Source organism: Apostichopus japonicus, chromosome 8 (genome assembly GCF_037975245.1).
Source record: "Apostichopus japonicus isolate 1M-3 chromosome 8, ASM3797524v1, whole genome shotgun sequence".
Lineage (NCBI taxonomy): Eukaryota > Metazoa > Echinodermata > Holothuroidea > Aspidochirotida > Stichopodidae > Apostichopus > Apostichopus japonicus.
In genome coordinates, this window is record NC_092568.1 from 38222373 (window position 1) to 38242096 (window position 19724).

The 19724-nt window shown below is 44.0% G+C and overlaps 23 non-coding genes across 23 annotated transcripts; all 23 read left to right on the top strand.

The window, feature by feature from the left end:
* The first annotated feature begins 43 nt into the window (after positions 1 to 43).
* LOC139972335 (5S ribosomal RNA) lies at positions 44 to 162 on the top strand. The gene has a single exon (XR_011794764.1). It is a non-coding gene; the product is annotated as a 5S ribosomal RNA (ribosomal RNA).
* A 732-nt stretch (positions 163 to 894) lies between these two features.
* Positions 895 to 1013, top strand: LOC139972336 (5S ribosomal RNA). The gene has a single exon (XR_011794765.1). It is a non-coding gene; the product is annotated as a 5S ribosomal RNA (ribosomal RNA).
* Positions 1014 to 1748: 735 nt separating this feature from the next.
* On the top strand, positions 1749 to 1867 carry LOC139972650 (5S ribosomal RNA). The gene has a single exon (XR_011795057.1). It is a non-coding gene; the product is annotated as a 5S ribosomal RNA (ribosomal RNA).
* Positions 1868 to 2600: 733 nt separating this feature from the next.
* On the top strand, positions 2601 to 2719 carry LOC139972337 (5S ribosomal RNA). Its single transcript, XR_011794766.1, has one exon. It is a non-coding gene; the product is annotated as a 5S ribosomal RNA (ribosomal RNA).
* Positions 2720 to 3453: 734 nt separating this feature from the next.
* Positions 3454 to 3572, top strand: LOC139972339 (5S ribosomal RNA). Its single transcript, XR_011794767.1, has one exon. It is a non-coding gene; the product is annotated as a 5S ribosomal RNA (ribosomal RNA).
* A 733-nt stretch (positions 3573 to 4305) lies between these two features.
* On the top strand, positions 4306 to 4424 carry LOC139972340 (5S ribosomal RNA). The gene has a single exon (XR_011794768.1). It is a non-coding gene; the product is annotated as a 5S ribosomal RNA (ribosomal RNA).
* A 732-nt stretch (positions 4425 to 5156) lies between these two features.
* LOC139972341 (5S ribosomal RNA) lies at positions 5157 to 5275 on the top strand. Its single transcript, XR_011794769.1, has one exon. It is a non-coding gene; the product is annotated as a 5S ribosomal RNA (ribosomal RNA).
* Positions 5276 to 6006: 731 nt separating this feature from the next.
* Positions 6007 to 6125, top strand: LOC139972343 (5S ribosomal RNA). The gene has a single exon (XR_011794771.1). It is a non-coding gene; the product is annotated as a 5S ribosomal RNA (ribosomal RNA).
* Positions 6126 to 6860: 735 nt separating this feature from the next.
* Positions 6861 to 6979, top strand: LOC139972344 (5S ribosomal RNA). Its single transcript, XR_011794772.1, has one exon. It is a non-coding gene; the product is annotated as a 5S ribosomal RNA (ribosomal RNA).
* A 731-nt stretch (positions 6980 to 7710) lies between these two features.
* LOC139972345 (5S ribosomal RNA) lies at positions 7711 to 7829 on the top strand. Its single transcript, XR_011794773.1, has one exon. It is a non-coding gene; the product is annotated as a 5S ribosomal RNA (ribosomal RNA).
* A 731-nt stretch (positions 7830 to 8560) lies between these two features.
* Positions 8561 to 8679, top strand: LOC139972346 (5S ribosomal RNA). The gene has a single exon (XR_011794774.1). It is a non-coding gene; the product is annotated as a 5S ribosomal RNA (ribosomal RNA).
* A 732-nt stretch (positions 8680 to 9411) lies between these two features.
* On the top strand, positions 9412 to 9530 carry LOC139972347 (5S ribosomal RNA). Its single transcript, XR_011794775.1, has one exon. It is a non-coding gene; the product is annotated as a 5S ribosomal RNA (ribosomal RNA).
* A 731-nt stretch (positions 9531 to 10261) lies between these two features.
* On the top strand, positions 10262 to 10380 carry LOC139972348 (5S ribosomal RNA). The gene has a single exon (XR_011794776.1). It is a non-coding gene; the product is annotated as a 5S ribosomal RNA (ribosomal RNA).
* A 732-nt stretch (positions 10381 to 11112) lies between these two features.
* LOC139972350 (5S ribosomal RNA) lies at positions 11113 to 11231 on the top strand. Its single transcript, XR_011794777.1, has one exon. It is a non-coding gene; the product is annotated as a 5S ribosomal RNA (ribosomal RNA).
* A 735-nt stretch (positions 11232 to 11966) lies between these two features.
* Positions 11967 to 12085, top strand: LOC139972351 (5S ribosomal RNA). Its single transcript, XR_011794778.1, has one exon. It is a non-coding gene; the product is annotated as a 5S ribosomal RNA (ribosomal RNA).
* A 731-nt stretch (positions 12086 to 12816) lies between these two features.
* Positions 12817 to 12935, top strand: LOC139972352 (5S ribosomal RNA). Its single transcript, XR_011794779.1, has one exon. It is a non-coding gene; the product is annotated as a 5S ribosomal RNA (ribosomal RNA).
* Positions 12936 to 13667: 732 nt separating this feature from the next.
* LOC139972353 (5S ribosomal RNA) lies at positions 13668 to 13786 on the top strand. Its single transcript, XR_011794780.1, has one exon. It is a non-coding gene; the product is annotated as a 5S ribosomal RNA (ribosomal RNA).
* Positions 13787 to 14518: 732 nt separating this feature from the next.
* LOC139972355 (5S ribosomal RNA) lies at positions 14519 to 14637 on the top strand. The gene has a single exon (XR_011794782.1). It is a non-coding gene; the product is annotated as a 5S ribosomal RNA (ribosomal RNA).
* Positions 14638 to 15369: 732 nt separating this feature from the next.
* On the top strand, positions 15370 to 15488 carry LOC139972356 (5S ribosomal RNA). Its single transcript, XR_011794783.1, has one exon. It is a non-coding gene; the product is annotated as a 5S ribosomal RNA (ribosomal RNA).
* Positions 15489 to 16221: 733 nt separating this feature from the next.
* On the top strand, positions 16222 to 16340 carry LOC139972357 (5S ribosomal RNA). Its single transcript, XR_011794784.1, has one exon. It is a non-coding gene; the product is annotated as a 5S ribosomal RNA (ribosomal RNA).
* Positions 16341 to 17075: 735 nt separating this feature from the next.
* Positions 17076 to 17194, top strand: LOC139972358 (5S ribosomal RNA). The gene has a single exon (XR_011794785.1). It is a non-coding gene; the product is annotated as a 5S ribosomal RNA (ribosomal RNA).
* Positions 17195 to 17927: 733 nt separating this feature from the next.
* LOC139972359 (5S ribosomal RNA) lies at positions 17928 to 18046 on the top strand. The gene has a single exon (XR_011794786.1). It is a non-coding gene; the product is annotated as a 5S ribosomal RNA (ribosomal RNA).
* A 732-nt stretch (positions 18047 to 18778) lies between these two features.
* On the top strand, positions 18779 to 18897 carry LOC139972361 (5S ribosomal RNA). The gene has a single exon (XR_011794787.1). It is a non-coding gene; the product is annotated as a 5S ribosomal RNA (ribosomal RNA).
* The last annotated feature ends 827 nt before the right edge of the window (positions 18898 to 19724 follow it).

The window sequence follows — 19724 nt, forward strand, 5'->3', positions numbered from 1 at the left end:
CGGGGCGGGCGGGTATAAAAAGCTTAAATTTCATCTTTCTAATGTCTACGACCATATCACGTTGAATATACCGGTTCTCGTCCGATCACCGAAGTCAAGCAGCGTCGAGCCTAGTCAGTACTTGGATGGGTGACCGCCTGGGAATACTAGGTGCCGTAGACTTTTTCATTTTTCCTCACCCACAACCGCACCCCTTTCTTTCTTTATTTCTTTGTCACTATTGTTTTATCCTGTCATTGTTATGAAAAGTTTTTCCCCCTCCCAAACCCCCCCCCCCCACCACCACCACCGTTGAAGACATTGACTTGCCATGATATACCACTATTGTTGTGTCCTGTCATTGCAATCACAAGTTTTTCTCCAGCTCCCTTTAATTCGAGACAAGTGTATCATTAGGGCTATATATCATTCCGCATGCATGCACGCTGCACGAGTGTTCTCCCTCAGGAAAAGTGCCGAAAAGAAACAGGAGAACATCTTTCTTGATATGTTCTCAAACAAAATCTCTCGTTTTTTGTGGCTTGGATGTCGGAGTACACAAAGGGAAGTAAATGTGATGCAGAAATTAGGTCGATTGAGGCAATTTTAGACCACTTTAGGCTTCCCATGAGCAGCGTACGAACACTATGTTAAGAGGTTTGTTCACAAGTCGGACGAACGTAGCTAGCTTCAGACTCTCAGTACGGTGAGTGTGCGTGCGTGCGTCAGTCATCGGGGCAATCATATCCGGGCGTATATGCTACCATATAGCTTCTCAAGTCATATAACACAATGTACATTGTTTAGTTTAATGGGATAAGTAACCATATAGGTGGTCTAGAGTTGAATATTCAACTTTGCAAAATAAGTCTCGGGGCGGGCGGGTATAAAAAGCTTAAATTTCATCTTTCTAATGTCTACGACCATATCACGTTGAATATACCGGTTCTCGTCCGATCACCGAAGTCAAGCAGCGTCGAGCCTAGTCAGTACTTGGATGGGTGACCGCCTGGGAATACTAGGTGCCGTAGACTTTTTCATTTTTCCTCACCCACAACCGCACCCCTTTCTTTCTTTATTTCTTTGTCACTATTGTTTTATCCTGTCATTGTTATGAAAAGTTTTTCCCCCTCCCAAACCCCCCCCCCCCCCCACCACCACCACCGTTGAAGACATTGACTTGCCATGATATACCACTATTGTTGTGTCCTGTCATTGCAATCACAAGTTTTTCTCCAGCTCCCTTTAATTCGAGACAAGTGTATCATTAGGGCTATATATCATTCCGCATGCATGCACGCTGCACGAGTGTTCTCCCTCAGGAAAAGTGCCGAAAAGAAACAGGAGAACATCTTTCTTGATATGTTCTCAAACAAAATCTCTCGTTTTTTGTGGCTTGGATGTCGGAGTACACAAAGGGAAGTAAATGTGATGCAGAAATTAGGTCGATTGAGGCAATTTTAGACCACTTTAGGCTTCCCATGAGCAGCGTACGAACACTATGTTAAGAGGTTTGTTCACAAGTCGGACGAACGTAGCTAGCTTCAGACTCTCAGTACGGTGAGTGTGCGTGCGTGCGTCAGTCATCGGGGCAATCATATCCGGGCGTATATGCTACCATATAGCTTCTCAAGTCATATAACACAATGTACATTGTTTAGTTTAATGGGATAAGTAACCATATAGGTGGTCTAGAGTTGAATATTCAACTTTGCAAAATAAGTCTCGGGGCGGGCGGGTATAAAAAGCTTAAATTTCATCTTTCTAATGTCTACGACCATATCACGTTGAATATACCGGTTCTCGTCCGATCACCGAAGTCAAGCAGCGTCGAGCCTAGTCAGTACTTGGATGGGTGACCGCCTGGGAATACTCGGTGCCGTAGACTTTTTCATTTTTCCTCACCCACAACCGCACCCCTTTCTTTCTTTATTTCTTTGTCACTATTGTTTTATCCTGTCATTGTTATGAAAAGTTTTTCCCCCTCCCAAACCCCCCCCCCCCCACCACCACCACCGTTGAAGACATTGACTTGCCATGATATACCACTATTGTTGTGTCCTGTCATTGCAATCACAAGTTTTTCTCCAGCTCCCTTTAATTCGAGACAAGTGTATCATTAGGGCTATATATCATTCCGCATGCATGCACGCTGCACGAGTGTTCTCCCTCAGGAAAAGTGCCGAAAAGAAACAGGAGAACATCTTTCTTGATATGTTCTCAAACAAAATCTCTCGTTTTTTGTGGCTTGGATGTCGGAGTACACAAAGGGAAGTAAATGTGATGCAGAAATTAGGTCGATTGAGGCAATTTTAGACCACTTTAGGCTTCCCATGAGCAGCGTACGAACACTATGTTAAGAGGTTTGTTCACAAGTCGGACGAACGTAGCTAGCTTCAGACTCTCAGTACGGTGAGTGTGCGTGCGTGCGTCAGTCATCGGGGCAATCATATCCGGGCGTATATGCTACCATATAGCTTCTCAAGTCATATAACACAATGTACATTGTTTAGTTTAATGGGATAAGTAACCATATAGGTGGTCTAGAGTTGAATATTCAACTTTGCAAAATAAGTCTCGGGGCGGGCGGGTATAAAAAGCTTAAATTTCATCTTTCTAATGTCTACGACCATATCACGTTGAATATACCGGTTCTCGTCCGATCACCGAAGTCAAGCAGCGTCGAGCCTAGTCAGTACTTGGATGGGTGACCGCCTGGGAATACTAGGTGCCGTAGACTTTTTCATTTTTCCTCACCCACAACCGCACCCCTTTCTTTCTTTATTTCTTTGTCACTATTGTTTTATCCTGTCATTGTTATGAAAAGTTTTTCCCCCTCCCAAACCCCCCCCCCCCCCACCACCACCACCGTTGAAGACATTGACTTGCCATGATATACCACTATTGTTGTGTCCTGTCATTGCAATCACAAGTTTTTCTCCAGCTCCCTTTAATTCGAGACAAGTGTATCATTAGGGCTATATATCATTCCGCATGCATGCACGCTGCACGAGTGTTCTCCCTCAGGAAAAGTGCCGAAAAGAAACAGGAGAACATCTTTCTTGATATGTTCTCAAACAAAATCTCTCGTTTTTTGTGGCTTGGATGTCGGAGTACACAAAGGGAAGTAAATGTGATGCAGAAATTAGGTCGATTGAGGCAATTTTAGACCACTTTAGGCTTCCCATGAGCAGCGTACGAACACTATGTTAAGAGGTTTGTTCACAAGTCGGACGAACGTAGCTAGCTTCAGACTCTCAGTACGGTGAGTGTGCGTGCGTGCGTCAGTCATCGGGGCAATCATATCCGGGCGTATATGCTACCATATAGCTTCTCAAGTCATATAACACAATGTACATTGTTTAGTTTAATGGGATAAGTAACCATATAGGTGGTCTAGAGTTGAATATTCAACTTTGCAAAATAAGTCTCGGGGCGGGCGGGTATAAAAAGCTTAAATTTCATCTTTCTAATGTCTACGACCATATCACGTTGAATATACCGGTTCTCGTCCGATCACCGAAGTCAAGCAGCGTCGAGCCTAGTCAGTACTTGGATGGGTGACCGCCTGGGAATACTAGGTGCCGTAGACTTTTTCATTTTTCCTCACCCACAACCGCACCCCTTTCTTTCTTTATTTCTTTGTCACTATTGTTTTATCCTGTCATTGTTATGAAAAGTTTTTCCCCCTCCCAAACCCCCCCCCCCCCACCACCACCACCGTTGAAGACATTGACTTGCCATGATATACCACTATTGTTGTGTCCTGTCATTGCAATCACAAGTTTTTCTCCAGCTCCCTTTAATTCGAGACAAGTGTATCATTAGGGCTATATATCATTCCGCATGCATGCACGCTGCACGAGTGTTCTCCCTCAGGAAAAGTGCCGAAAAGAAACAGGAGAACATCTTTCTTGATATGTTCTCAAACAAAATCTCTCGTTTTTTGTGGCTTGGATGTCGGAGTACACAAAGGGAAGTAAATGTGATGCAGAAATTAGGTCGATTGAGGCAATTTTAGACCACTTTAGGCTTCCCATGAGCAGCGTACGAACACTATGTTAAGAGGTTTGTTCACAAGTCGGACGAACGTAGCTAGCTTCAGACTCTCAGTACGGTGAGTGTGCGTGCGTGCGTCAGTCATCGGGGCAATCATATCCGGGCGTATATGCTACCATATAGCTTCTCAAGTCATATAACACAATGTACATTGTTTAGTTTAATGGGATAAGTAACCATATAGGTGGTCTAGAGTTGAATATTCAACTTTGCAAAATAAGTCTCGGGGCGGGCGGGTATAAAAAGCTTAAATTTCATCTTTCTAATGTCTACGACCATATCACGTTGAATATACCGGTTCTCGTCCGATCACCGAAGTCAAGCAGCGTCGAGCCTAGTCAGTACTTGGATGGGTGACCGCCTGGGAATACTAGGTGCCGTAGACTTTTTCATTTTTCCTCACCCACAACCGCACCCCTTTCTTTCTTTATTTCTTTGTCACTATTGTTTTATCCTGTCATTGTTATGAAAAGTTTTTCCCCCTCCCAACCCCCCCCCCCCCACCACCACCACCGTTGAAGACATTGACTTGCCATGATATACCACTATTGTTGTGTCCTGTCATTGCAATCACAAGTTTTTCTCCAGCTCCCTTTAATTCGAGACAAGTGTATCATTAGGGCTATATATCATTCCGCATGCATGCACGCTGCACGAGTGTTCTCCCTCAGGAAAAGTGCCGAAAAGAAACAGGAGAACATCTTTCTTGATATGTTCTCAAACAAAATCTCTCGTTTTTTGTGGCTTGGATGTCGGAGTACACAAAGGGAAGTAAATGTGATGCAGAAATTAGGTCGATTGAGGCAATTTTAGACCACTTTAGGCTTCCCATGAGCAGCGTACGAACACTATGTTAAGAGGTTTGTTCACAAGTCGGACGAACGTAGCTAGCTTCAGACTCTCAGTACGGTGAGTGTGCGTGCGTGCGTCAGTCATCGGGGCAATCATATCCGGGCGTATATGCTACCATATAGCTTCTCAAGTCATATAACACAATGTACATTGTTTAGTTTAATGGGATAAGTAACCATATAGGTGGTCTAGAGTTGAATATTCAACTTTGCAAAATAAGTCTCGGGGCGGGCGGGTATAAAAAGCTTAAATTTCATCTTTCTAATGTCTACGACCATATCACGTTGAATATACCGGTTCTCGTCCGATCACCGAAGTCAAGCAGCGTCGAGCCTAGTCAGTACTTGGATGGGTGACCGCCTGGGAATACTAGGTGCCGTAGACTTTTTCATTTTTCCTCACCCACAACCGCACCCCTTTCTTTCTTTATTTCTTTGTCACTATTGTTTTATCCTGTCATTGTTATGAAAAGTTTTTCCCCCTCCCAACCCCCCCCCCCCACCACCACCACCGTTGAAGACATTGACTTGCCATGATATACCACTATTGTTGTGTCCTGTCATTGCAATCACAAGTTTTTCTCCAGCTCCCTTTAATTCGAGACAAGTGTATCATTAGGGCTATATATCATTCCGCATGCATGCACGCTGCACGAGTGTTCTCCCTCAGGAAAAGTGCCGAAAAGAAACAGGAGAACATCTTTCTTGATATGTTCTCAAACAAAATCTCTCGTTTTTTGTGGCTTGGATGTCGGAGTACACAAAGGGAAGTAAATGTGATGCAGAAATTAGGTCGATTGAGGCAATTTTAGACCACTTTAGGCTTCCCATGAGCAGCGTACGAACACTATGTTAAGAGGTTTGTTCACAAGTCGGACGAACGTAGCTAGCTTCAGACTCTCAGTACGGTGAGTGTGCGTGCGTGCGTCAGTCATCGGGGCAATCATATCCGGGCGTATATGCTACCATATAGCTTCTCAAGTCATATAACACAATGTACATTGTTTAGTTTAATGGGATAAGTAACCATATAGGTGGTCTAGAGTTGAATATTCAACTTTGCAAAATAAGTCTCGGGGCGGGCGGGTATAAAAAGCTTAAATTTCATCTTTCTAATGTCTACGACCATATCACGTTGAATATACCGGTTCTCGTCCGATCACCGAAGTCAAGCAGCGTCGAGCCTAGTCAGTACTTGGATGGGTGACCGCCTGGGAATACTAGGTGCCGTAGACTTTTTCATTTTTCCTCACCCACAACCGCACCCCTTTCTTTCTTTATTTCTTTGTCACTATTGTTTTATCCTGTCATTGTTATGAAAAGTTTTTCCCCCTCCCAAACCCCCCCCCCCCCCCACCACCACCACCGTTGAAGACATTGACTTGCCATGATATACCACTATTGTTGTGTCCTGTCATTGCAATCACAAGTTTTTCTCCAGCTCCCTTTAATTCGAGACAAGTGTATCATTAGGGCTATATATCATTCCGCATGCATGCACGCTGCACGAGTGTTCTCCCTCAGGAAAAGTGCCGAAAAGAAACAGGAGAACATCTTTCTTGATATGTTCTCAAACAAAATCTCTCGTTTTTTGTGGCTTGGATGTCGGAGTACACAAAGGGAAGTAAATGTGATGCAGAAATTAGGTCGATTGAGGCAATTTTAGACCACTTTAGGCTTCCCATGAGCAGCGTACGAACACTATGTTAAGAGGTTTGTTCACAAGTCGGACGAACGTAGCTAGCTTCAGACTCTCAGTACGGTGAGTGTGCGTGCGTGCGTCAGTCATCGGGGCAATCATATCCGGGCGTATATGCTACCATATAGCTTCTCAAGTCATATAACACAATGTACATTGTTTAGTTTAATGGGATAAGTAACCATATAGGTGGTCTAGAGTTGAATATTCAACTTTGCAAAATAAGTCTCGGGGCGGGCGGGTATAAAAAGCTTAAATTTCATCTTTCTAATGTCTACGACCATATCACGTTGAATATACCGGTTCTCGTCCGATCACCGAAGTCAAGCAGCGTCGAGCCTAGTCAGTACTTGGATGGGTGACCGCCTGGGAATACTAGGTGCCGTAGACTTTTTCATTTTTCCTCACCCACAACCGCACCCCTTTCTTTCTTTATTTCTTTGTCACTATTGTTTTATCCTGTCATTGTTATGAAAAGTTTTTCCCCCTCCCAAACCCCCCCCCCCACCACCACCACCGTTGAAGACATTGACTTGCCATGATATACCACTATTGTTGTGTCCTGTCATTGCAATCACAAGTTTTTCTCCAGCTCCCTTTAATTCGAGACAAGTGTATCATTAGGGCTATATATCATTCCGCATGCATGCACGCTGCACGAGTGTTCTCCCTCAGGAAAAGTGCCGAAAAGAAACAGGAGAACATCTTTCTTGATATGTTCTCAAACAAAATCTCTCGTTTTTTGTGGCTTGGATGTCGGAGTACACAAAGGGAAGTAAATGTGATGCAGAAATTAGGTCGATTGAGGCAATTTTAGACCACTTTAGGCTTCCCATGAGCAGCGTACGAACACTATGTTAAGAGGTTTGTTCACAAGTCGGACGAACGTAGCTAGCTTCAGACTCTCAGTACGGTGAGTGTGCGTGCGTGCGTCAGTCATCGGGGCAATCATATCCGGGCGTATATGCTACCATATAGCTTCTCAAGTCATATAACACAATGTACATTGTTTAGTTTAATGGGATAAGTAACCATATAGGTGGTCTAGAGTTGAATATTCAACTTTGCAAAATAAGTCTCGGGGCGGGCGGGTATAAAAAGCTTAAATTTCATCTTTCTAATGTCTACGACCATATCACGTTGAATATACCGGTTCTCGTCCGATCACCGAAGTCAAGCAGCGTCGAGCCTAGTCAGTACTTGGATGGGTGACCGCCTGGGAATACTAGGTGCCGTAGACTTTTTCATTTTTCCTCACCCACAACCGCACCCCTTTCTTTCTTTATTTCTTTGTCACTATTGTTTTATCCTGTCATTGTTATGAAAAGTTTTTCCCCCTCCCAACCCCCCCCCCCCACCACCACCACCGTTGAAGACATTGACTTGCCATGATATACCACTATTGTTGTGTCCTGTCATTGCAATCACAAGTTTTTCTCCAGCTCCCTTTAATTCGAGACAAGTGTATCATTAGGGCTATATATCATTCCGCATGCATGCACGCTGCACGAGTGTTCTCCCTCAGGAAAAGTGCCGAAAAGAAACAGGAGAACATCTTTCTTGATATGTTCTCAAACAAAATCTCTCGTTTTTTGTGGCTTGGATGTCGGAGTACACAAAGGGAAGTAAATGTGATGCAGAAATTAGGTCGATTGAGGCAATTTTAGACCACTTTAGGCTTCCCATGAGCAGCGTACGAACACTATGTTAAGAGGTTTGTTCACAAGTCGGACGAACGTAGCTAGCTTCAGACTCTCAGTACGGTGAGTGTGCGTGCGTGCGTCAGTCATCGGGGCAATCATATCCGGGCGTATATGCTACCATATAGCTTCTCAAGTCATATAACACAATGTACATTGTTTAGTTTAATGGGATAAGTAACCATATAGGTGGTCTAGAGTTGAATATTCAACTTTGCAAAATAAGTCTCGGGGCGGGCGGGTATAAAAAGCTTAAATTTCATCTTTCTAATGTCTACGACCATATCACGTTGAATATACCGGTTCTCGTCCGATCACCGAAGTCAAGCAGCGTCGAGCCTAGTCAGTACTTGGATGGGTGACCGCCTGGGAATACTAGGTGCCGTAGACTTTTTCATTTTTCCTCACCCACAACCGCACCCCTTTCTTTCTTTATTTCTTTGTCACTATTGTTTTATCCTGTCATTGTTATGAAAAGTTTTTCCCCCTCCCAACCCCCCCCCCCCCACCACCACCACCGTTGAAGACATTGACTTGCCATGATATACCACTATTGTTGTGTCCTGTCATTGCAATCACAAGTTTTTCTCCAGCTCCCTTTAATTCGAGACAAGTGTATCATTAGGGCTATATATCATTCCGCATGCATGCACGCTGCACGAGTGTTCTCCCTCAGGAAAAGTGCCGAAAAGAAACAGGAGAACATCTTTCTTGATATGTTCTCAAACAAAATCTCTCGTTTTTTGTGGCTTGGATGTCGGAGTACACAAAGGGAAGTAAATGTGATGCAGAAATTAGGTCGATTGAGGCAATTTTAGACCACTTTAGGCTTCCCATGAGCAGCGTACGAACACTATGTTAAGAGGTTTGTTCACAAGTCGGACGAACGTAGCTAGCTTCAGACTCTCAGTACGGTGAGTGTGCGTGCGTGCGTCAGTCATCGGGGCAATCATATCCGGGCGTATATGCTACCATATAGCTTCTCAAGTCATATAACACAATGTACATTGTTTAGTTTAATGGGATAAGTAACCATATAGGTGGTCTAGAGTTGAATATTCAACTTTGCAAAATAAGTCTCGGGGCGGGCGGGTATAAAAAGCTTAAATTTCATCTTTCTAATGTCTACGACCATATCACGTTGAATATACCGGTTCTCGTCCGATCACCGAAGTCAAGCAGCGTCGAGCCTAGTCAGTACTTGGATGGGTGACCGCCTGGGAATACTAGGTGCCGTAGACTTTTTCATTTTTCCTCACCCACAACCGCACCCCTTTCTTTCTTTATTTCTTTGTCACTATTGTTTTATCCTGTCATTGTTATGAAAAGTTTTTCCCCCTCCCAACCCCCCCCCCCCACCACCACCACCGTTGAAGACATTGACTTGCCATGATATACCACTATTGTTGTGTCCTGTCATTGCAATCACAAGTTTTTCTCCAGCTCCCTTTAATTCGAGACAAGTGTATCATTAGGGCTATATATCATTCCGCATGCATGCACGCTGCACGAGTGTTCTCCCTCAGGAAAAGTGCCGAAAAGAAACAGGAGAACATCTTTCTTGATATGTTCTCAAACAAAATCTCTCGTTTTTTGTGGCTTGGATGTCGGAGTACACAAAGGGAAGTAAATGTGATGCAGAAATTAGGTCGATTGAGGCAATTTTAGACCACTTTAGGCTTCCCATGAGCAGCGTACGAACACTATGTTAAGAGGTTTGTTCACAAGTCGGACGAACGTAGCTAGCTTCAGACTCTCAGTACGGTGAGTGTGCGTGCGTGCGTCAGTCATCGGGGCAATCATATCCGGGCGTATATGCTACCATATAGCTTCTCAAGTCATATAACACAATGTACATTGTTTAGTTTAATGGGATAAGTAACCATATAGGTGGTCTAGAGTTGAATATTCAACTTTGCAAAATAAGTCTCGGGGCGGGCGGGTATAAAAAGCTTAAATTTCATCTTTCTAATGTCTACGACCATATCACGTTGAATATACCGGTTCTCGTCCGATCACCGAAGTCAAGCAGCGTCGAGCCTAGTCAGTACTTGGATGGGTGACCGCCTGGGAATACTAGGTGCCGTAGACTTTTTCATTTTTCCTCACCCACAACCGCACCCCTTTCTTTCTTTATTTCTTTGTCACTATTGTTTTATCCTGTCATTGTTATGAAAAGTTTTTCCCCCTCCCAACCCCCCCCCCCCCACCACCACCACCGTTGAAGACATTGACTTGCCATGATATACCACTATTGTTGTGTCCTGTCATTGCAATCACAAGTTTTTCTCCAGCTCCCTTTAATTCGAGACAAGTGTATCATTAGGGCTATATATCATTCCGCATGCATGCACGCTGCACGAGTGTTCTCCCTCAGGAAAAGTGCCGAAAAGAAACAGGAGAACATCTTTCTTGATATGTTCTCAAACAAAATCTCTCGTTTTTTGTGGCTTGGATGTCGGAGTACACAAAGGGAAGTAAATGTGATGCAGAAATTAGGTCGATTGAGGCAATTTTAGACCACTTTAGGCTTCCCATGAGCAGCGTACGAACACTATGTTAAGAGGTTTGTTCACAAGTCGGACGAACGTAGCTAGCTTCAGACTCTCAGTACGGTGAGTGTGCGTGCGTGCGTCAGTCATCGGGGCAATCATATCCGGGCGTATATGCTACCATATAGCTTCTCAAGTCATATAACACAATGTACATTGTTTAGTTTAATGGGATAAGTAACCATATAGGTGGTCTAGAGTTGAATATTCAACTTTGCAAAATAAGTCTCGGGGCGGGCGGGTATAAAAAGCTTAAATTTCATCTTTCTAATGTCTACGACCATATCACGTTGAATATACCGGTTCTCGTCCGATCACCGAAGTCAAGCAGCGTCGAGCCTAGTCAGTACTTGGATGGGTGACCGCCTGGGAATACTAGGTGCCGTAGACTTTTTCATTTTTCCTCACCCACAACCGCACCCCTTTCTTTCTTTATTTCTTTGTCACTATTGTTTTATCCTGTCATTGTTATGAAAAGTTTTTCCCCCTCCCAACCCCCCCCCCCCCCCCACCACCACCACCGTTGAAGACATTGACTTGCCATGATATACCACTATTGTTGTGTCCTGTCATTGCAATCACAAGTTTTTCTCCAGCTCCCTTTAATTCGAGACAAGTGTATCATTAGGGCTATATATCATTCCGCATGCATGCACGCTGCACGAGTGTTCTCCCTCAGGAAAAGTGCCGAAAAGAAACAGGAGAACATCTTTCTTGATATGTTCTCAAACAAAATCTCTCGTTTTTTGTGGCTTGGATGTCGGAGTACACAAAGGGAAGTAAATGTGATGCAGAAATTAGGTCGATTGAGGCAATTTTAGACCACTTTAGGCTTCCCATGAGCAGCGTACGAACACTATGTTAAGAGGTTTGTTCACAAGTCGGACGAACGTAGCTAGCTTCAGACTCTCAGTACGGTGAGTGTGCGTGCGTGCGTCAGTCATCGGGGCAATCATATCCGGGCGTATATGCTACCATATAGCTTCTCAAGTCATATAACACAATGTACATTGTTTAGTTTAATGGGATAAGTAACCATATAGGTGGTCTAGAGTTGAATATTCAACTTTGCAAAATAAGTCTCGGGGCGGGCGGGTATAAAAAGCTTAAATTTCATCTTTCTAATGTCTACGACCATATCACGTTGAATATACCGGTTCTCGTCCGATCACCGAAGTCAAGCAGCGTCGAGCCTAGTCAGTACTTGGATGGGTGACCGCCTGGGAATACTAGGTGCCGTAGACTTTTTCATTTTTCCTCACCCACAACCGCACCCCTTTCTTTCTTTATTTCTTTGTCACTATTGTTTTATCCTGTCATTGTTATGAAAAGTTTTTCCCCCTCCCAACCCCCCCCCCCCACCACCACCACCGTTGAAGACATTGACTTGCCATGATATACCACTATTGTTGTGTCCTGTCATTGCAATCACAAGTTTTTCTCCAGCTCCCTTTAATTCGAGACAAGTGTATCATTAGGGCTATATATCATTCCGCATGCATGCACGCTGCACGAGTGTTCTCCCTCAGGAAAAGTGCCGAAAAGAAACAGGAGAACATCTTTCTTGATATGTTCTCAAACAAAATCTCTCGTTTTTTGTGGCTTGGATGTCGGAGTACACAAAGGGAAGTAAATGTGATGCAGAAATTAGGTCGATTGAGGCAATTTTAGACCACTTTAGGCTTCCCATGAGCAGCGTACGAACACTATGTTAAGAGGTTTGTTCACAAGTCGGACGAACGTAGCTAGCTTCAGACTCTCAGTACGGTGAGTGTGCGTGCGTGCGTCAGTCATCGGGGCAATCATATCCGGGCGTATATGCTACCATATAGCTTCTCAAGTCATATAACACAATGTACATTGTTTAGTTTAATGGGATAAGTAACCATATAGGTGGTCTAGAGTTGAATATTCAACTTTGCAAAATAAGTCTCGGGGCGGGCGGGTATAAAAAGCTTAAATTTCATCTTTCTAATGTCTACGACCATATCACGTTGAATATACCGGTTCTCGTCCGATCACCGAAGTCAAGCAGCGTCGAGCCTAGTCAGTACTTGGATGGGTGACCGCCTGGGAATACTAGGTGCCGTAGACTTTTTCATTTTTCCTCACCCACAACCGCACCCCTTTCTTTCTTTATTTCTTTGTCACTATTGTTTTATCCTGTCATTGTTATGAAAAGTTTTTCCCCCTCCCAACCCCCCCCCCCCCACCACCACCACCGTTGAAGACATTGACTTGCCATGATATACCACTATTGTTGTGTCCTGTCATTGCAATCACAAGTTTTTCTCCAGCTCCCTTTAATTCGAGACAAGTGTATCATTAGGGCTATATATCATTCCGCATGCATGCACGCTGCACGAGTGTTCTCCCTCAGGAAAAGTGCCGAAAAGAAACAGGAGAACATCTTTCTTGATATGTTCTCAAACAAAATCTCTCGTTTTTTGTGGCTTGGATGTCGGAGTACACAAAGGGAAGTAAATGTGATGCAGAAATTAGGTCGATTGAGGCAATTTTAGACCACTTTAGGCTTCCCATGAGCAGCGTACGAACACTATGTTAAGAGGTTTGTTCACAAGTCGGACGAACGTAGCTAGCTTCAGACTCTCAGTACGGTGAGTGTGCGTGCGTGCGTCAGTCATCGGGGCAATCATATCCGGGCGTATATGCTACCATATAGCTTCTCAAGTCATATAACACAATGTACATTGTTTAGTTTAATGGGATAAGTAACCATATAGGTGGTCTAGAGTTGAATATTCAACTTTGCAAAATAAGTCTCGGGGCGGGCGGGTATAAAAAGCTTAAATTTCATCTTTCTAATGTCTACGACCATATCACGTTGAATATACCGGTTCTCGTCCGATCACCGAAGTCAAGCAGCGTCGAGCCTAGTCAGTACTTGGATGGGTGACCGCCTGGGAATACTAGGTGCCGTAGACTTTTTCATTTTTCCTCACCCACAACCGCACCCCTTTCTTTCTTTATTTCTTTGTCACTATTGTTTTATCCTGTCATTGTTATGAAAAGTTTTTCCCCCTCCCAAACCCCCCCCCCCCACCACCACCACCGTTGAAGACATTGACTTGCCATGATATACCACTATTGTTGTGTCCTGTCATTGCAATCACAAGTTTTTCTCCAGCTCCCTTTAATTCGAGACAAGTGTATCATTAGGGCTATATATCATTCCGCATGCATGCACGCTGCACGAGTGTTCTCCCTCAGGAAAAGTGCCGAAAAGAAACAGGAGAACATCTTTCTTGATATGTTCTCAAACAAAATCTCTCGTTTTTTGTGGCTTGGATGTCGGAGTACACAAAGGGAAGTAAATGTGATGCAGAAATTAGGTCGATTGAGGCAATTTTAGACCACTTTAGGCTTCCCATGAGCAGCGTACGAACACTATGTTAAGAGGTTTGTTCACAAGTCGGACGAACGTAGCTAGCTTCAGACTCTCAGTACGGTGAGTGTGCGTGCGTGCGTCAGTCATCGGGGCAATCATATCCGGGCGTATATGCTACCATATAGCTTCTCAAGTCATATAACACAATGTACATTGTTTAGTTTAATGGGATAAGTAACCATATAGGTGGTCTAGAGTTGAATATTCAACTTTGCAAAATAAGTCTCGGGGCGGGCGGGTATAAAAAGCTTAAATTTCATCTTTCTAATGTCTACGACCATATCACGTTGAATATACCGGTTCTCGTCCGATCACCGAAGTCAAGCAGCGTCGAGCCTAGTCAGTACTTGGATGGGTGACCGCCTGGGAATACTAGGTGCCGTAGACTTTTTCATTTTTCCTCACCCACAACCGCACCCCTTTCTTTCTTTATTTCTTTGTCACTATTGTTTTATCCTGTCATTGTTATGAAAAGTTTTTCCCCCTCCCAAACCCCCCCCCCCCACCACCACCACCGTTGAAGACATTGACTTGCCATGATATACCACTATTGTTGTGTCCTGTCATTGCAATCACAAGTTTTTCTCCAGCTCCCTTTAATTCGAGACAAGTGTATCATTAGGGCTATATATCATTCCGCATGCATGCACGCTGCACGAGTGTTCTCCCTCAGGAAAAGTGCCGAAAAGAAACAGGAGAACATCTTTCTTGATATGTTCTCAAACAAAATCTCTCGTTTTTTGTGGCTTGGATGTCGGAGTACACAAAGGGAAGTAAATGTGATGCAGAAATTAGGTCGATTGAGGCAATTTTAGACCACTTTAGGCTTCCCATGAGCAGCGTACGAACACTATGTTAAGAGGTTTGTTCACAAGTCGGACGAACGTAGCTAGCTTCAGACTCTCAGTACGGTGAGTGTGCGTGCGTGCGTCAGTCATCGGGGCAATCATATCCGGGCGTATATGCTACCATATAGCTTCTCAAGTCATATAACACAATGTACATTGTTTAGTTTAATGGGATAAGTAACCATATAGGTGGTCTAGAGTTGAATATTCAACTTTGCAAAATAAGTCTCGGGGCGGGCGGGTATAAAAAGCTTAAATTTCATCTTTCTAATGTCTACGACCATATCACGTTGAATATACCGGTTCTCGTCCGATCACCGAAGTCAAGCAGCGTCGAGCCTAGTCAGTACTTGGATGGGTGACCGCCTGGGAATACTAGGTGCCGTAGACTTTTTCATTTTTCCTCACCCACAACCGCACCCCTTTCTTTCTTTATTTCTTTGTCACTATTGTTTTATCCTGTCATTGTTATGAAAAGTTTTTCCCCCTCCCAACCCCCCCCCCCCCCACCACCACCACCGTTGAAGACATTGACTTGCCATGATATACCACTATTGTTGTGTCCTGTCATTGCAATCACAAGTTTTTCTCCAGCTCCCTTTAATTCGAGACAAGTGTATCATTAGGGCTATATATCATTCCGCATGCATGCACGCTGCACGAGTGTTCTCCCTCAGGAAAAGTGCCGAAAAGAAACAGGAGAACATCTTTCTTGATATGTTCTCAAACAAAATCTCTCGTTTTTTGTGGCTTGGATGTCGGAGTACACAAAGGGAAGTAAATGTGATGCAGAAATTAGGTCGATTGAGGCAATTTTAGACCACTTTAGGCTTCCCATGAGCAGCGTACGAACACTATGTTAAGAGGTTTGTTCACAAGTCGGACGAACGTAGCTAGCTTCAGACTCTCAGTACGGTGAGTGTGCGTGCGTGCGTCAGTCATCGGGGCAATCATATCCGGGCGTATATGCTACCATATAGCTTCTCAAGTCATATAACACAATGTACATTGTTTAGTTTAATGGGATAAGTAACCATATAGGTGGTCTAGAGTTGAATATTCAACTTTGCAAAATAAGTCTCGGGGCGGGCGGGTATAAAAAGCTTAAATTTCATCTTTCTAATGTCTACGACCATATCACGTTGAATATACCGGTTCTCGTCCGATCACCGAAGTCAAGCAGCGTCGAGCCTAGTCAGTACTTGGATGGGTGACCGCCTGGGAATACTAGGTGCCGTAGACTTTTTCATTTTTCCTCACCCACAACCGCACCCCTTTCTTTCTTTATTTCTTTGTCACTATTGTTTTATCCTGTCATTGTTATGAAAAGTTTTTCCCCCTCCCAACCCCCCCCCCCCCCCCACCACCACCACCGTTGAAGACATTGACTTGCCATGATATACCACTATTGTTGTGTCCTGTCATTGCAATCACAAGTTTTTCTCCAGCTCCCTTTAATTCGAGACAAGTGTATCATTAGGGCTATATATCATTCCGCATGCATGCACGCTGCACGAGTGTTCTCCCTCAGGAAAAGTGCCGAAAAGAAACAGGAGAACATCTTTCTTGATATGTTCTCAAACAAAATCTCTCGTTTTTTGTGGCTTGGATGTCGGAGTACACAAAGGGAAGTAAATGTGATGCAGAAATTAGGTCGATTGAGGCAATTTTAGACCACTTTAGGCTTCCCATGAGCAGCGTACGAACACTATGTTAAGAGGTTTGTTCACAAGTCGGACGAACGTAGCTAGCTTCAGACTCTCAGTACGGTGAGTGTGCGTGCGTGCGTCAGTCATCGGGGCAATCATATCCGGGCGTATATGCTACCATATAGCTTCTCAAGTCATATAACACAATGTACATTGTTTAGTTTAATGGGATAAGTAACCATATAGGTGGTCTAGAGTTGAATATTCAACTTTGCAAAATAAGTCTCGGGGCGGGCGGGTATAAAAAGCTTAAATTTCATCTTTCTAATGTCTACGACCATATCACGTTGAATATACCGGTTCTCGTCCGATCACCGAAGTCAAGCAGCGTCGAGCCTAGTCAGTACTTGGATGGGTGACCGCCTGGGAATACTAGGTGCCGTAGACTTTTTCATTTTTCCTCACCCACAACCGCACCCCTTTCTTTCTTTATTTCTTTGTCACTATTGTTTTATCCTGTCATTGTTATGAAAAGTTTTTCCCCCTCCCAAACCCCCCCCCCCCCACCACCACCACCGTTGAAGACATTGACTTGCCATGATATACCACTATTGTTGTGTCCTGTCATTGCAATCACAAGTTTTTCTCCAGCTCCCTTTAATTCGAGACAAGTGTATCATTAGGGCTATATATCATTCCGCATGCATGCACGCTGCACGAGTGTTCTCCCTCAGGAAAAGTGCCGAAAAGAAACAGGAGAACATCTTTCTTGATATGTTCTCAAACAAAATCTCTCGTTTTTTGTGGCTTGGATGTCGGAGTACACAAAGGGAAGTAAATGTGATGCAGAAATTAGGTCGATTGAGGCAATTTTAGACCACTTTAGGCTTCCCATGAGCAGCGTACGAACACTATGTTAAGAGGTTTGTTCACAAGTCGGACGAACGTAGCTAGCTTCAGACTCTCAGTACGGTGAGTGTGCGTGCGTGCGTCAGTCATCGGGGCAATCATATCCGGGCGTATATGCTACCATATAGCTTCTCAAGTCATATAACACAATGTACATTGTTTAGTTTAATGGGATAAGTAACCATATAGGTGGTCTAGAGTTGAATATTCAACTTTGCAAAATAAGTCTCGGGGCGGGCGGGTATAAAAAGCTTAAATTTCATCTTTCTAATGTCTACGACCATATCACGTTGAATATACCGGTTCTCGTCCGATCACCGAAGTCAAGCAGCGTCGAGCCTAGTCAGTACTTGGATGGGTGACCGCCTGGGAATACTAGGTGCCGTAGACTTTTTCATTTTTCCTCACCCACAACCGCACCCCTTTCTTTCTTTATTTCTTTGTCACTATTGTTTTATCCTGTCATTGTTATGAAAAGTTTTTCCCCCTCCCAACCCCCCCCCCCCCACCACCACCACCGTTGAAGACATTGACTTGCCATGATATACCACTATTGTTGTGTCCTGTCATTGCAATCACAAGTTTTTCTCCAGCTCCCTTTAATTCGAGACAAGTGTATCATTAGGGCTATATATCATTCCGCATGCATGCACGCTGCACGAGTGTTCTCCCTCAGGAAAAGTGCCGAAAAGAAACAGGAGAACATCTTTCTTGATATGTTCTCAAACAAAATCTCTCGTTTTTTGTGGCTTGGATGTCGGAGTACACAAAGGGAAGTAAATGTGATGCAGAAATTAGGTCGATTGAGGCAATTTTAGACCACTTTAGGCTTCCCATGAGCAGCGTACGAACACTATGTTAAGAGGTTTGTTCACAAGTCGGACGAACGTAGCTAGCTTCAGACTCTCAGTACGGTGAGTGTGCGTGCGTGCGTCAGTCATCGGGGCAATCATATCCGGGCGTATATGCTACCATATAGCTTCTCAAGTCATATAACACAATGTACATTGTTTAGTTTAATGGGATAAGTAACCATATAGGTGGTCTAGAGTTGAATATTCAACTTTGCAAAATAAGTCTCGGGGCGGGCGGGTATAAAAAGCTTAAATTTCATCTTTCTAATGTCTACGACCATATCACGTTGAATATACCGGTTCTCGTCCGATCACCGAAGTCAAGCAGCGTCGAGCCTAGTCAGTACTTGGATGGGTGACCGCCTGGGAATACTAGGTGCCGTAGACTTTTTCATTTTTCCTCACCCACAACCGCACCCCTTTCTTTCTTTATTTCTTTGTCACTATTGTTTTATCCTGTCATTGTTATGAAAAGTTTTTCCCCCTCCCAACCCCCCCCCCCCCCACCACCACCACCGTTGAAGACATTGACTTGCCATGATATACCACTATTGTTGTGTCCTGTCATTGCAATCACAAGTTTTTCTCCAGCTCCCTTTAATTCGAGACAAGTGTATCATTAGGGCTATATATCATTCCGCATGCATGCACGCTGCACGAGTGTTCTCCCTCAGGAAAAGTGCCGAAAAGAAACAGGAGAACATCTTTCTTGATATGTTCTCAAACAAAATCTCTCGTTTTTTGTGGCTTGGATGTCGGAGTACACAAAGGGAAGTAAATGTGATGCAGAAATTAGGTCGATTGAGGCAATTTTAGACCACTTTAGGCTTCCCATGAGCAGCGTACGAACACTATGTTAAGAGGTTTGTTCACAAGTCGGACGAACGTAGCTAGCTTCAGACTCTCAGTACGGTGAGTGTGCGTGCGTGCGTCAGTCATCGGGGCAATCATATCCGGGCGTATATGCTACCATATAGCTTCTCAAGTCATATAACACAATGTACATTGTTTAGTTTAATGGGATAAGTAACCATATAGGTGGTCTAGAGTTGAATATTCAACTTTGCAAAATAAGTCTCGGGCGGGCGGGTATAAAAAGCTTAAATTTCATCTTTCTAATGTCTACGACCATATCACGTTGAATATACCGGTTCTCGTCCGATCACCGAAGTCAAGCAGCGTCGAGCCTAGTCAGTACTTGGATGGGTGACCGCC